Source organism: Urocampus carinirostris, chromosome 1 (assembly GCF_059441175.1).
Source record: "Urocampus carinirostris isolate Australia breed hairy pipefish chromosome 1, RoL_Ucar_1.0, whole genome shotgun sequence".
NCBI classification, from domain to species: Eukaryota; Metazoa; Chordata; class Actinopteri; order Syngnathiformes; family Syngnathidae; genus Urocampus; species Urocampus carinirostris.
In genome coordinates this window covers 57,738,350-57,755,126 of record NC_142349.1, presented here as the reverse complement: position 1 = coordinate 57,755,126, position 16,777 = coordinate 57,738,350, and the positions used below count along the sequence as shown (strand labels likewise).

At 38.6% G+C, this 16,777-nt stretch overlaps 1 long non-coding RNA gene across 1 annotated transcript in view; it reads left to right on the top strand.

Moving 5' to 3' along the window:
- The window catches only part of LOC148376360 (uncharacterized), a 66,841-nt gene extending 53,291 nt beyond the window's left edge, over positions 1-13,550 (top strand). Inside the window, exons 2-3 of the long non-coding RNA XR_015847078.1 lie at positions 11,491-11,575; positions 13,029-13,550. This is a non-coding gene — a long non-coding RNA (uncharacterized LOC148376360). The remainder of the gene's footprint in view (positions 1-11,490; positions 11,576-13,028) is intronic.
- The last annotated feature ends 3,227 nt before the right edge of the window (positions 13,551-16,777 follow it).

Sequence of the window (16,777 nt, the reverse complement as noted above, 5' to 3'; positions counted from 1 at the left end):
CAGCAAAGTTTGAGCTAAAAAAAGTGAGGTAAGATTTTATACCGAAAATTAGGGGTGCACGTTATGCACAAGTGTGCGATATACACCATTAAATATGATATGTCTGAAAACACAATACAGTGTAATGTATTTTTAATAATACAAGTTTATGAGACTCTGGTGGGACTAATTAATCCCTGGTAGCCTGCCAGAATCTTCCTATGGTATGGAAAACACTGGTGAATCAATTGTCTCTATACTACAAGTCCCACAGTGCTTTGCAAAATCAAAATATCCTGGATAAAATAAACTTTCTATTTGCATAAGTAAACGGATTGTGCTACGCTATACAGCAATACCTTGGTACTCAAAAGACTCTATTCAATCAAAATGGTAATCGACCAAAAAGAAAGAATATTATTTTCGCTTAAGTCTTCGAGCTGCGAACCAGAACACAGCCAGACGTATGGCCGAAAGTAGAGAATTTCTACAGAATTGGTTCCTTTTATTGCTTTTATTGCCGATAATAAGGGGTCTTAAGAGAGTTGGTGATAAGGGGAAGGAAAAGAGGTAAATAGCAACGATCGAGTTGAAGAAAATAATTGTGAAATACGAGAACGGTGTAAGAGTGTCCGCCATCAAACTGTTATCTACCCATTCAAATAATAGCCTTTATTTAGGTACATGTTTTATTCATATTTAGGGTCACCCAGACAATTTGGTGTTTTTCCATAAAACATTAATTGTATTCATCAAATTAGTTGTCAAATGTCTGTGGCCAGTCTCAGATATGGCTTTTTCTATGCCACTCTTCCTTGAAGGCTTGCATCTCGGGTTCGTGTCTGCGCTATAGAGGTAGACGCTGGTGTTATGCGGGTTCTATTTAACGAAGCTGCTAGTGAAGACCTGTAATGTGTCCATTCTCAAAATAGAGACGCTAAAGTACTCGTCCTCTTGCTTGGTTGTGCAACGGGGCCTTCCACTTCTCTTTCTACTCTGGTCATTGCCTGTTTGTGCTGTTCTCTGAAGGGAGTAGTACACAACATTGAAGGAGATCTTCAGATTCTTGGTAAATTCTTGCATGGAATACCCTTTATTCTTTTTAGAAAACCCTTCCCCCAAAACGGCCTGAAGAGGGATAGGTCCCGCCAGGCTGTATTTGCCCCATGACACACAACAGGAAGTGGTGCCCCCACGACCAAGGCTGTTAAGGGATCCGTGAACTGAGAGATCACTGTGTATATTTTTTCCTACCACACAGAACCTTATGTATCATTTTAGACTGTGCTGCACTTTTTGGTATGTTTATAGGTATTTTGTTGTCGTTACATGTTATTCTTCCGGTGTTTTGCATGAAGGGGATAAGGAATAGAAGGCAAGAGTGCAACATTCTCAGCATCCCCTGGGGTGGAGTCTGCGGATCAGTTAGAGCGTAATTAATATTAACAGCGCAAGTCTATTTTTACATCAGTGCTTTTGTAGTTTTTTTTTTCTTTTTCACATGCACCATCACTCTGCGTGTGTGCGTTGCAACCGTGGGCGAATTTAGTTTTGCGCGCGTGACGGAGGAAGAGAACGGGCGGGAGTTGGCCCGAACAACCTTGCCTCCCACAGACCCAACCGGGAAAAAAGTAGAGCAGTGGAGCACACGTGAGGAGGCGAGAGCGTGGATTATGGCGTTCTTCTCGGGCGCATGCGCAAAACATCTAACGGGAGGATCAAAGGCTGCACGAGCAATATGCTCACGCTGCTGCGGATTCTTTTTATTTATTTATTTGCCTGAGCTTGGTTGCTTGGAAAAAAAATGGGCTCATCTTCTATTTTCTCCATGTGAGGCATTTGAATCGTCAAAACAAATCACTATCTGCCTATGTATTGAATTAAATAGAATTTAAAATCAGCCAAGTTATTCCAAGTATTCTAATTCCTCTCGTCTCACTGTAAACAAGGTCCACTATGTTGTGATCTATGACAATAAAGACTAGTTTTTGTATTCTCTGGTTGATTTTTTTTCCTTTTCAGTCATGTTTCAACAAACATATAAAATAATGAACAAATCATCTAGAAAGAAAGTACAAATGACCGGTTGAAGCCAAAGGTTTAAAATAGACCCGTCCCCAAAATAACTGGATGCTTCTTCTATCGGTCATATACACAAATTATGATATTTTACGTCATTGTCATGATTACTGATGTGACTCAGCTGTGCCCGCTCTTTTGGCGCCAACTGCCGCGGGTTCTGATTGGCTCCCGATCAGTATTTGAACCTAGTCCCGTCTGTCCCCTTTTGTCAGTCCGTCTGCGAACCCCAGTGCACACTAGGCAAGCATTTTTCGACCCTGTCTCCCACCTGTCCCGTTTTTTGCTCCCGTCAGTCCCCGGCTTCGACCAGTTTTTGATCCTGACCACGTCTGCTGTCTCGTCCCGGCTTCCGACCTCTTTTTGTCCCCGACTAAGTCTTCTCTCTCCTTTTTTGGCTTACGACTCGCTTCCGACCCCGACCACGTTTTTACTTTCCTGTCACGGCTACCGACCCGCTTTTCCGTCGCTGACACCGCCATCGTTCCCAAGGGAAGATCAATTTCCGCGTTCAGAGCGCAATCAGAGTACCAGAGCGACTTGCTTCTCGCGTCCAGCGAACATCGGATCGTGAGCGCAGCCCTTTCTCTTCCTTCCAATAAAGGCTTGTGAGAAACGCAACGCAAGTCGGTCCTGTCTCCGTCCTGGTCTTGACAGTCATAACATTTATTAATCCATTTAGAAATGATCACATTGTTTTACTCACGATAAATATTTGGCAGTTTCTGAGGGTTTTTTCTTATCCCATCCTTCACCTTGGTTGGTTGGTTTACTCTCTGATAATATAACGTGTAAAACTTGAAACAAAAAAGTTCCTTCACACTCGTTCTTAATTTTGTTGACATACCTCTGACCAACTTTCGTTTGTGTCTATAAAGAAACGTTCTTGTTTGAGAAAACCGGGATTAAAGTCCTTGGAACAGTTGGGCACAATGAAGTTAATTACTGCCTGAATATTAGATTTAAATATTCACGTCATTTATTTGTTAGTTATACATTTATTATCTATTACTATTCATCATCAGGCTCATTTGTTGTGTGTATACTGTGGAAACATTTGTTGGCCTGGAGAGGGATGGGCACCACCAGACTGTACTTGCCCAAAACACACCACAGGAAATGGTGCCCCTATAATAATAGTGCTTAAGGGGTCCACCCTCACCACAACACATTTATGTCAGTTAGATTACACCATCCCCTGATCTAAAACATACATGAGGGAAAAGAAAAACTCAAAAACCTCAGAATGAAGAAAGTTAAAAAACATTGAGAAGGGACCACACATGAGTTAATCCCCCTTCAGGGATGACCAGGCTGCAACAGATGTTGCAAAAACAATTAATACGCATATATCGTCAACAGGAAATATAGGTTATTCATAAGCTATAGAATAGAAGTGTGTTTTAAGCTAAGATTTAAACGGTTCCACTGAGGTTGCAGATCAAATCTCAGGGGGCAGAGCATCCCACAGTGTCAGGGCCCGAATAGAAAATGCTCCTGAACCTGTGGTTCGCTTCTTAGCTCTTGGGATCACTTGTAGAACAGCATTTTCAGAGTGAAGGCTCCGGACCGGAACATGGAGCGAAAATAAATCTGAAAGATATGAGGGAGCAGGTCCATGCATGAGACAGTCAGAATGAAAGCTGAGATGAGCAGTTTTTAAAATTTTATTACAGAATATTCTGAGCACCAGTAAGATACAAGAGAGGGGCTATAGGATTGATGAGTGTGCACTCAAAATTGGCTGAGAACTACTTGTATACTGAGAGTGAGGTCCTAAGGCTGAGTAAAAAACAAAACTAAGAATAAGCGTCCACTGGTGCTCAACTTGTTTGGGTGTTGAGGCATTTTGGCATTTGGGTTGGCCGTGGTCAATTTTTTTTTTGTGTGTTTTTGCTACTTTTTCCTTTTTTATTTTTATTTTGTTTTTGTGTATGTGTTTGTGTTGCTGTCGGTCACCCCTCTCGAGGGATAAGACCAGGGTAGATAGAATAGAAGAATAAGCTGAAATCTAAAAATCCTTTATCTGAACTAGTTCTAGCAGGAACCGATATGACGAGCCCAAGCCACACCTGATAACAACAACAAAAACACAATTAAAAAAATGAAGAACCCTTACAATTGCAACAGAAAAATGTGGTTAATTAGGACTAAATGAATGACTAAGTTATGAAATGACTGAAATAATAGAGAAGTTATGAATCAAGAAATACAATCATGGCTGTCTGTAATGTTAAATACATAACGATGATAACGTATGTATAAATGTTTTTTTAAAAAAGTTCTGATAATAGTAACATGTTAATTTGATGCCAATCTTGTCCCCGGTGTCCCTAACATTCAAATAGCTAGCTACATTTTTCTTTTTTCCATATGCTATTTGACCATGTCTTTACTTCATTTATCAAAATATTTAAATTTAATGAAAACAAAAGTTCTAAGCTGGCTGTATTGCATTCTGACTTTTTCAATGCATATGAGTGTATATTAGTGCTTTAAGAAGATACATTATTTATTGTTTTTCTTGAATTATGAGCATTTCAATACCAATTTCATCAAATGATTTATTCACAGACATTGCATGTACTTGTAAGAGGCTTCATGATTGTTTTTTCATAAATGCACGTTGTTGATGCTATTCTAGAAGGACTCCATATAGATGGCCATTTTCAAAATTTTTGCCTGAATGGAATGTGCAAAAAAAAAGAAGGATTTTTAAAAAAATGCCCCAAAATAGAGATGATCTTTTTACCCTCGTGTATTGCAGAGGTATCAGATTCAGGACTGTGTCGGTAGATTTTATTTTCCTCCCGGCCCCTTTGCCAAATTTTTGGACCCAATGCCGCCCGCAACTCCAAAGGTTTTCGCAACCCTGATTTATGGGATCCCCTTTTCTGACCATGCCGGAACCTGACGGCAAATAGTGCTACACCCATTAAATGCAATGAAGACATTAAACACAATCTAGAAACTACATGAAATGATTTATGTTTGGATGTTTAATAAAACAAAATATGTCATCTTCACTGTCCCTCCATGCACGTACATGCTAGCTAGCTAATCCGGCACTCTCTTGAGTCCCGGCTGAGTACAGGGAAGCCCCCTTGAGCCAGACACAATCCCTCCGTCCTTGTTTCATGCACGTACTTGACGCCTCTTTGAGACGAACGAATGCATAAGAGCGCCCGTTGAGGCCTAACGTTCGCGGAAAAAAGGTGAAATGGGTGTGCAGCTCATTAAACTCCAAGTCACGGTTTATAAATGCCACAACGAGCTTTGACGAAATGTGTTCACGTTCATCGTTCACTCACATGCCATTTACACATGTATTTAGATCACTTTGCATGCTTGTATTTAACTCAAGAGATTATCGTAGTCCTGATTAATCTCCTGAACATGCAATATCGTGTTGTTAGTTTTTTTTCACGTATTGTACCGTAAGACGTACATTTTTACTGCGTTGAGCCAGTCAAAAGCCAATCATAAATGAGTTGTTTTTGCCAAAATATTTACACTCGTACATGTATATACCCGTAATATTCACTAAGAAAGTATCTATCTCTCAAGCTAGCTATCTAGTAAAGGATCTTATACATTTGACTATAAAGGATTTTATACGATTGACCACAAATTTACATGAATTGAGTTTTATGCAATAGATATTCACTGACTGGGCTTTAGTTCAATGCTATGGCAGGCTGAAATGCATAATATTTTGTCTAGGAAATTTTGATAACAGGACTCGTGGATTTGCTGACGCTGAACGACAGGCGCTGTTGTATGAATGTAGGTTGTGTTTGGTTAATGGAGTCAGATAACTAATTCGAACAACTAGGTAAATGGTACATTATGATAATTAAATTCCAACACTAGTCAAAAAATTGTATCAGAAGACATTTGACAATTTATTTTATGGGTGGGGTTTGTTATCAATGTATTATGTATTCATTTGTTTCTTTACATAAATATGCTGCATCTGCAATATTTACAAACCGAGTATTTTTCCTAATATCTATTCATCCAGCTATCCAGCTAACTAGTTATCTTGCTAACCATCTGGCTATCATCTATATGTCTGTCTATCTAGCTGTTTAGCTGTGTAGCTAGCTTGCTAGCTATTTGTCTAGCTATCTAGCTAACTTAGTGTCAAAGGACAGGCATTGGGTGATTTATTTTATGTGTGGGGTTGTGTCAAAATGTTATCTATGTATTATGTAATGATTTATACTTGTACATAAATATACTACATCTACGATATTTACGATCAGAATATGTTTCCCAATATGTATTTCTCCAGCTAGCTAGTTATCTTGCTAACTATATAGGCATTTCATCCATCCGTCTGTTCGGCTAGCTGTCTAGATTTCTATCTAGCTAGTGATTTATCTTACTAGCTATTTGTCTTGCTATCCAGCCATCTAGCTAAATTAGAGTCGAAAGACAGGCATTGGACACTTTATTTTATGGGTGGGGTTGTGTCGAAAAGTTATCTATGTATTATGTAATGATTTCTCCCTGTACATAAATATACTGCATCTACAATATTTACAAATAGAATATTTTCCTAATACGTATTCATCCAGCTATCTAGCTAGCTAATTATCTTGCTAACCACCTGGCTATCATCTACATGTCTGTCTAGCTAGCTATCTATCTAGCTCACTTAAAGACAGGCATTAAGCCAATTTATTTTATGGGGTCGGGTGATATCTGAATGTTTGTATAATTCAGTGCTTCTCAATTATTTTCCGTCACGGCCCCCCTCGGAAGAAGAAACGCTTTTTTTTCCTCTCTTCACCTGTCTCCTCATCCAGGTTGATTTTTTTTTTTATTGGGGTCACTTGAGAGTCTGTTCTACTTTATGCCTACACTACTTAATGCTCATACTCTGTGCTATATTCTATACAGAGGCGGATTGGAAACAAAATACACTGGCAATGACCGTGCCATTGCTCCCTAGTGTAGTGTAGGTGCAATTGCACTTGATTTTTTTGGGGGAAAAAAAAAAGTTCCCAAGGTCAACCGCGCCAGCACCCCCCCTTACGGAGCCTCTCGACCCCCCCATGGTACGAATATAGGTACGAAAAAAAATAATAAAAGGATGCAAATTGTCATGAAGTTAATAAAGGACAAATATTGAGATTCAAGAGTATCAGTAAAAAGTGTGTTTTTTTTTAAAAAAGTGAAGTGAATCCTATGTACTTATGTTGATTATATGTGGTATTGTTTTAATATCATTGACTACTCCAAATTTGTGTATCCGTTTGAAAGAATGTGGTATTGCAGTGTCGAGACAGTCAAAAGCCATTGATAAATGTGTTGTTTTTGCATTCAGTGAATATGCTGACCTAGAATATTTACTAATGGAGTATCTGTCTAGCTATTTCTTCAGCTATCTAGTAATCTAGCAAACTAACTACCTACCTAGCTATCTATCTAGCTATCTGGCTCACTATTGATCTAGCTATCAAGCAGAAGAAATCTCAAGCTATGGAGATGCAATGCTACTGGAAACTCCTAGGCATCAGCTACTTAGCCCTTGACAAACGAATGGTGCGCAACAACATCTGAGGGAAATTGGACCCTACCAAGAATTGTTGTCAACTGACAGTAATTTCAGTGGTATCGTCACATCACAAGATCATCAGGACTCTTCAAGATAATTTAACAGGGCACAGTCCAAGGAGAGAGGGACACAGAAAAAGAACCAGGCTGACAACATTTAGGAATGGACTGGTCCCAACTTTGCCAAGACCTAAGAACAGACTAGGGTTCATCAACAGTGGAGAAGGCTGTCCAGAGTTGCGTCCTCATTGGTGCCCCGAACGACCCAGGCGGTTAAGGCATACGTAAACCGTGATCAAATAATCTACTTTTCCATCTATCGATCTATCTATTTAGCTATCTAGCCATGTCAGGAAAACGCTCCAGAGGGTCATCAAAACAGCCCAGAAAATCGTCGGTTGCTCACTGCCCAGTCTGGAGGACATTGCCTGCTCTCGCTTCCTCAGCAGAGCAGAATACATCATCAAGGACTTTTCTCACCCCGGCCACTACCTCTTCGACCTGCTGCCTTCCGGCAAGCGCTACAGGTCACACAAAACAAAAACAAACAGACTCAGAGACAGTTTCTTCCCCAGAGCCATTACCACCCTAAACAGACACCGCACAAAAAAACTGAAAAACTCTTGCAAAAACACTACCTCATACGAAAGTAAAATGGTACTCATGTTTATGTCTCTTGCTCATGTTGACTGCACTATGTTCACTGCTCACCTTGCACAATGTTGACTATTTTTTTGCACTATGATGACTATTTTTGCACCAAATGTATATTGCAACACTTACGATACCAAACTGTATGTGATATCCTACATGCCGACATTTCTTGTTTAAGTATTGTGTAAATTATAACTATAACCTTATCCTCCTTGTTTTATAACCTTATCTTCTCTGTTCCTTTATCTTCTTGGTTTTTTACCTCACTGTGAATGTGTGAAACTGGAGTGTCATGCCCAATTTCGTTGTCACAATATGTTAACCCATTTTGTAACAATGACAATATATTAGGTATACTCTATTCTATTCTTCTATCATATCTAGCTAGCTAGCTAGTCAGCTTTCCAGACATCTAACTAGCAAGGTAGCTATCTAGCCATTTAGCTAGTTGGACGAATAGTTGGCTGGATAATTATCAGCTAAAGTTAACGATATATATGTGGTATCGATCTCAATGACTACTCCAAATCTGGATATTGATTTGAAAAACAAAGTGCTATTTAACATTCCTAGTCACGAGTGATCGTCTTAAAATTTACGTCAGTCCGATATCAAGCGGCTGCCAAGTTAATTTCCCAACTACAGGTGGCGCCCAAGAGCAACGTTAATCAATCATTCCTGAATCTGCTCGAACTGCACTTTGGCTGAGCTCCGAAAAGCCCGATCCATATCAAGTGTCCAAAACGACCTTCCCGCTCGGCGCTAATGGCAGCCCAGCCCGTTAACGGCAATTTGCCGCTCCAAGAGACGAGTGCCGCTGATTTAGACCTTGGAGGAATTACTTTCCACCTCCAGACCAGAAAAAAAAAAATCCCGAGGTATTACCGATAGATTGAGGTGTGAACAGAATTAAATCAGTATTCAGTGCCCTACTGTATACTAACTTTTCTGGATTTATTTGAATACATCAAATCAAAAGTAAAAACAGTAGCCCCCGGGATGCGGCGCCCCCACGTTATGATGTTTTCACTTTACGGTGTGGAATAACATCCTTTTGGCCCCTCTTTAAAGCATTTCCCCACTCTACGACAACAACTGTTGAACTCTCCCACAATGCCTTTCTCCTCATTCAGTTCAGAATCGTCACTCTAAAACCGTTTTGTTATAACAACTCAAGTCTGGGTCATAAATGGACCAACCCAAAATGTAACATTATTTGATCCAACAGAATTGTGTTTTGCAGTAACAACCCCCTAAAATTGTTTTTGATATTGTTCTATGCAAGAAAATTCAGCAGGAAAGGGAATTTGGTTTAATATTGGTCACACCAAGGGAGATTGCATAGGATGCCAATTCATTATTTTGGCTATTATACCTCAGTGTTTTTAATTGTTTATCAGTGTTATGCTCTGACATCATTGTCACTATTGGCCAATCACATTGCCGTTCTTTTATTTCCATGCCCTATAGGGCGTATTTTCTTTTGTAACCTAGGAGGTTTAATTGAAAAAGGGCTTTTAGGTTGGAATTTATTTTCTGAGTTTTGCATCTTCTCCAGTTCTCCTTGCAAGTTTGAAATCAATTGATGTATGTTCTTCTTAATTTGAAAGTATAAACTTACCAACTATAAAGTCTGGGTCATGGTATTTAAAAAATGTGGCTGTTTCATGTGAAAGTATCCACAAAACAGGTCGAAATGACCCAAGTATTGAGTTGGTCCCATTTTGAACCCAGGCGCTTTTTAAGTATTGTGTGTTTCGTAAAGAGTTTGTGAGTCGGCTTTACAATACTGTATTTTTTAATGTATTTGCTATTGGTCCCAAAGCTTTCAGTGATGCTAAAGGGAGAAGCAAAAACATGATAGAAACAAAGCTTGTTATTATCAACAAATACAAAGATCACATTGCTTCCCTCTGCAAATTGCATGGCCATAACCAATCGACAATCAGTATTGTTATTAAGTATTGGGTGATTCAGGCCAAAAAGTATTCTAAGGGCATGGCAATCTTGCAAGTGGAAGTTTTAATTTCAGTTTCGATTTAAATCACTGTCGCCACCCCCCTATGCATTCACCCGCTACTCCACTCAACCAGCTTAAGTCACGTTATACAAAATGTAAATAAAATTTCATTAATTCAATACTTACTATGTTCTATTTTGTTAGACCAAGGGGTTCGCAATGCATTAGCTGATTACCATAGGTTTCTATTCCCTGCTAGTCAGCGTTTTCACTTTGCAATCCACCCCTCAAAAGAGATTCATGTTGTCAAATGTAAACGTTTTATCTTAGTTCCTGCGGGGCGCATTAGCCTTGCATTGCCGTAGTTTTTGTTTTTGTTTTGTAATATCGAAATATGTCACTGTTTATTGTAGTATTTCTTTATTTATAAATTTGTAATTTAAGTCAAGTCAAGTCAAGTCAAATTTATTTATATAGCCCTTAATCACAAAAATGTCTCAAAGGACTGCACAGGATTACAGTTACAAAATAACACAATTACCTGATCTTAAACCAGCATGCGGGCAAGGAAAACTCAAAAACCTCAGTGTGAGGAGAAAAGAGAAACCTTGAGAAAGGACCTCACATGTGGTAATCCCCCTTCCAGGATTGACCAGGGTGAATTACAATTAGCATTACTGTACACATAATAGTAAACATAAGGAAAGATGTTGAAAATGTCCGGAATTTATTTAGTGGTATCAATGTAACTTCAGTTGTGTTTTTCTTTGTAGTACCATTGTTAGGTCTATCACTGTAACATCAATTTCAGCTCATGTGAAGATGTGATAAGCTCAAGTCCTGAATGTCAGTTTGTGGGTTAAAGATCACATACGCAAACTTATTTGTGTTAAACAAAATACAAACGATTTACTCTGTAATAGATTTACAATTATATTTGCCCAGAATATTTTAAAAATTTAACACCTCATCTTTTTTCATGTTTTCTATTGAAAACCAACCTCGCTACCAAGGAGAAACGGACAATGAGAAAACACTGATTTGCATCAGTCTCTATACCCCACTATACAGCAATTTCACTTTGCAATCTCCACCTCACAACAGATTTCCTTATCCCGGGGTTGTACTGTGTATATAATACGTCAAATTGCACCACATATTAGAAGCCTTGACGGAAAGACGAGGTCACGGGATCCTATTATGTTCCCCTCCGCTCCATCAAGGCCGAACGTGATGTATTTTTACGTCCACAGAACGGATTAACCCTCTTGAAAGCGCTCAATAATCTGGCGCCGAGCGCAGAACATCCTGAAGAGAGCGGCTATCTCGTCTTTCCAGGTGACTGTTCATCTCCGTTTTTATCTCGGGTAAATTCGTCACCGCTTCGTTTTCCTTTATAATCTTTACCCGTCTTGAACCGCACCGTTGGTGCCTCGAGCAAGTGCGCACGGCCAGATGCGCAGGGATTCCGCTAAGCTAGCGTCGGCAATAAACGTGCTTCTCAAAAGCACGTGGGGACAGAAATAAAGAACAATGGCGGATAGAACTGTATTTCTAAACACTTTTTAGTACACAATGACGGATATAACCGTATCTTTAGACACTCATCTGTGTCTAAGACGTATATGCTAGAATTAGTTTGTTTTTTTACTGAAAACAAGTGCCATTTTTGTTCTTTGGGCGTCTTCTTCATTGAAAACTTGAGTAATCTCCTACACTGATAATTAGACCTTTTGTGTCCCTTATAGCTGCAACAAGATTTCAAGTTAGCTTAGCACTTAGCATTACAGTAACAGCTTCCAAAACGCTCCATAGTCTCATTTATTCTTACAGCGCTTCATCACAAGTCTCAAAGGACTGCAGAGGCCAGAACTACAACATCCCCTAAATAGATGAAGATATCAGTACGATTTAGTGGTTAAATAATGTTAATGCTAATAGCGCGTGGTACAGAAAAATAACTAGCTGTTTTTCTCTGGCAAAAACTAACATGGTCTTTTTATATCCTGGAAACTATTTTTTTGTACATCAAAAACTAGCGTCAAAAACTAGCACCATCTTCTTTACTCAAAGCTAAAGTTTTTGTCTGTTCTGGGATCTAGCATGATCTATTTTATGTTGTAAACTCAGTCCTTCAACATGGAAAAACTAGCGTCATTTAGTAACCCAGAAAGTCGCATCTTCTTTGCCACAAACAAGGATCTTTCTCTGTGCTAAAAGCTTACATCATCTCTGATGAAAACTAGCATTGTGTTCTTGTACGCAGGAGACAAGCTGCTTCATTCTATTCTGAAAACTAGTGTCATCTTCTAACCCAGATTCAGCATTCTTTTTTAATGCTAATGCTAATAAATGCTAGTGATTATATCGAGTTTTGCTACAGACTATGTATCTTAAGCCTAAATGCTTAAAAAGCTAGCTTTGAGAGCAGAAGAGGACAAAATTAAGTTTAGGAAAAATGATTCTGCTAGTATCTATAGTAGAAAAATATGTCACAAATCAATGCCATAGAAAAAATAATTAGTTTGCAATTGTTGGGAATTAATTATCAAAATGTACCGTTTACCAAATGTTTCAAATTAGTTATCTGACTCCATTAAGCAAACACAACCTACATTCATCCAACAATTTATGCTCACTCGTTCCTTGAGAGAAAAATAACCCGGAAGCCGACATTTCCACACGGGGGTGGATTTATTTTTCCTAACAGAAGAACTAAGTGTATTTCATCTGAGACGGCTGAAGAAGTGACGTTGCAGTCTGTGTGAAGCCCCCTTTTGTCTTCCTTTAGCTTTCTCTCATTGGCCCACGTCTCCCCGCAAGATGGCGTCTTGGCTCCTCCCATGGGCGTGCCGAGGAATTGTTTGCGCCCATCGTTCTCAGAACACAGCGCCTTGATGTCTGGCTTCCCAAAACAACACCGCCTGCCGTCCTGCGTCAGCAAATCCACGAGTCCTGTTATCAAAATTCTCCAGGCAAAATATTATGCATTTCGAACAACTAAAGCCCACTCAGTGAAAATCTTCATTGCATTATGAGTCAATCGTATAAAACCCTTTATAGTCAAATGTATAAAATCCAATGGAGAAGACTGGAGTAGATGGAGATGATCCTAGGTTATGGCAAAGATGATTCTATTTCTTTGTTGGAGGACGACGACACTCTTTTTTGGCGTAGAATAATATGCAAAATTTAGTCAATGGAAACAACAGAGTTAGCTTTTATTACAAAAGAAGACAACGTTAGTTTTAGGAGTAGAAGATGAAGGTAGATTTTTTTTAAAGATGATACTAGTGTCAGGCATAGAAGACAATACCACCAGACAAGTAGGTAGTGTCCTGCCTGAAAGAATACGATGATAGTTTTAAGGCATAGAACAGACAACGTTAGCTTTCAGTGAAAAATATGACACTAAGTTTTGAAAAAAAAGAATACCACTTCTGGCCTGTTGTTAGTTTTCCGGATAAAATGAAGCAGTTTGTGTCCTGCAAAGAAGACAATACTAGCTTACGTCATCGGAGACACCATTAGCTTATAGCCCAGAAAAAGATGATGCTTGTTTCTACCAAAGAAGATGCTACTTTCCAGGTTACTACTTTTTGGCATAGAAAGAGCTAGTTAGAAAAGATCATGCTCGAATTCAGCATAGAAGACACCGTAAGCTTTTAACAAAGAACAAGATTTTGGTGAGTAAGATGCTAGTTTGTGACAGGAGTTTCCAGCTAGTGTTGGCTGAGAAGAACCACCTAGTTAACGAAGCAACTATGAAAGGCACACACTACCGGTATATAGCATTAGTGTTGTTTAAGCACCAAATAGCACTGATTTCTTCATTTGTGAAGCGTTCCATAAGCTTTGAAATGCTACATGCTAAGGTAACTTGCCTTACATCTGTTGAAACCTTTTCATATAAAATGGTCATGTAAAGTCTTGCTTTTTTGACCCTATAAGAAAATAAAGGCTCATGAAAGGTTCTGCTATTTTGTCCCCAGATTTGTTGATGCTGAGGGTCAGACATCGTAACAGCTACTTGTTTACAAGCGCGCCATTTATTTAATGACACCTCCAAGCAGAGTAGCAGCAAGCAGCTGTCAGCAGCAGCCGTTGGCGGGCGCTCACTTCACCTACGCACACACAGACACTGCGCTAAACATAAGGAAGAAAGAATATGTTTGGAATAAATACGGAGAAAAAGTGCAATGTGTGCAGTCAGCAAGGCTTAGATTTTTTGGCGATTAATAACATTGTTGCTAAGTATTAAATAGCATGCATGATAAATATTATAGTTAACCGAAATAAATCACTGACTTTAACGGGGATGAGAGGAGCAGCTTCTATCGGCATCTTCTTGCAACCAGTGTTGGGCATGTTACTTTAAAAAAAGAATTTGTTATAATTTCTCACTACTTCTTCCAAAAAGTAACTGAATTACTCTATAGTAAAAGTAACTAGTTACCAGAGAAAGAAACTATTTCCGTTGCTTCGAAAAGAGGCAGTTTGGCAAAGAATTTGAAACTCTCCGAGCAGTATTTGAGTCAGTTGAAGAGTGAACAACAGACAGGTACTTGTGTTATAGAACCTTGTATTTATTGCACCCAACAAACAACAGATTTTTCCTACACATGAAGTGCAACAAATATAACAGTGAAAAATATAATGAAATAACAATTAGCATTAAAAAAATATAGGATGAGTTTGGTAAATTAAATGGAAAAAATGGAAAAATAAATAAAGGTAAAAATACAATAACTAAAAGAAAAGAGAGATAAAAAAGAAAAAAAGAATAACAACATTTTCATGTAAACACATTGACTTTGGAAAACCCAGGAATAAAATAAAATATTTATAAATCTACAAAAAAAGACAAAACAGTTTTAACCCTTTTTTATGCTAAACAAATTCAAAGTCAACAAAACAGAATCTCCCAAAAATGCATATTAACCCATCATAAGAAAAAAAAGGGTGTCTTGGAGAGAACCAGCTGTTGATTGGTGGGGAGTCTGCTCCCTACATTCACTTCCAAGAGACCTTTGGTCTGCGAACGATATGAGTTGGTTGCTGTGGCAGTGACAACAGCACTGGTGCGGTCAAATATAAGGTATACATTATTTGTGCCGCAGCTCACATTCCTGTTTCTTTTGACGTGTTAATAAATATTATATTTGTTTCAGCTATCTAACGTTATGGTAGTCGCTTTTTTAATGGTGACATGACTCGAAAAGATGTGATGGAGAAGAAGGAGAGCGGAAAACAGCATGACTGAAAATGGCGTGAGGTTTGGGAGGACACGCTGCTTTTGACCGTCACTAACTGTAATAGCGTTGTAATGGCTGAAAAAATAATACTTAGATTACTCCTTTACTGAAAAAATAACACAGTTGCATAAAGGGGTTTATTTATAACAATGTTAATCCAACACTGCTTAGTAATTGTTTTCTGAATATGTCAATATTAAATCAATCGTTAAAAAACTGAAAACCCACACCTCAAATAAATTAACTTTGGGGAATATTAGGTTTTTTTTCTCATCCAAGATTTTGAAAAAGGATTAATTTACAGAAAAAGAAACTTGGATTCGGATGGTGTACAGAAACGGAACAACTAAGTATACTTGGATCTTCAGTGTTGAGACAACAAAGCTACTTTAACACTGGCTCAACGACACCATCGCTGCTACATAAGTTGAAACGCTAACAAACTCTAAATGAACAAAACCTGTAAGGAAAAGGACGCAGGATATGTTGGAATACTGACTGGTTCTAACTGAATAAATCACAAAAGAGCAGTTGCATTAATTTCCAATACCAACCAGCTCTAACTGAACACAACATGAAAGGAGGACAACACAGGAAACACAGGATCAACTACACATCCCTATTTCTTCATGTTGAAAAAACTAATTGAACAAACCAGTTAAAAACTTTCCTCATCCAAACAGACTAAACATGCGAGGAAGAAAACGCAGGAGATGTCGGAATGCTAACTAGTTCTAACCAAAAAAAACAACAACAAAAGTACGACACAAGACACATCCCAAACATGGATAGAACAACAACGAGCGTGACATGACCACAAGACCATGAAAACCTAATGCTTGAACTCTACAGCTCTAACTGAACAAAACATGAAAGAGACAGATCGGGACCTGTAGTAATACAAACGGGTTTGAAATGAACCGAACATGAGAGGCAGAAGACGCAGGGAACATTCTCAAAAGTGGATAAACAACAACACAGTTTTCCACCTCAATCAGCTATAACAGAATAAAACATGAAAGAAAGACGACACAATGATAATCCCCACGAAATGAGAGTGCCATGACCACACGACAATGAAATGCAATACTGAAACTCTTGCTCTAACTGAACAAAACTTGAATAAACACAAGGAACAGTAGCTAAATAACTGAACAAAACATGTAAGGTGGACAACACAGGATATTTACTCATAGAACATGACAATAAAGGAAAAATAATACATCATTAAGGAACAATTCATATAACAAAAACACATTTACAAAATAAGAAGGCCATGGCCACA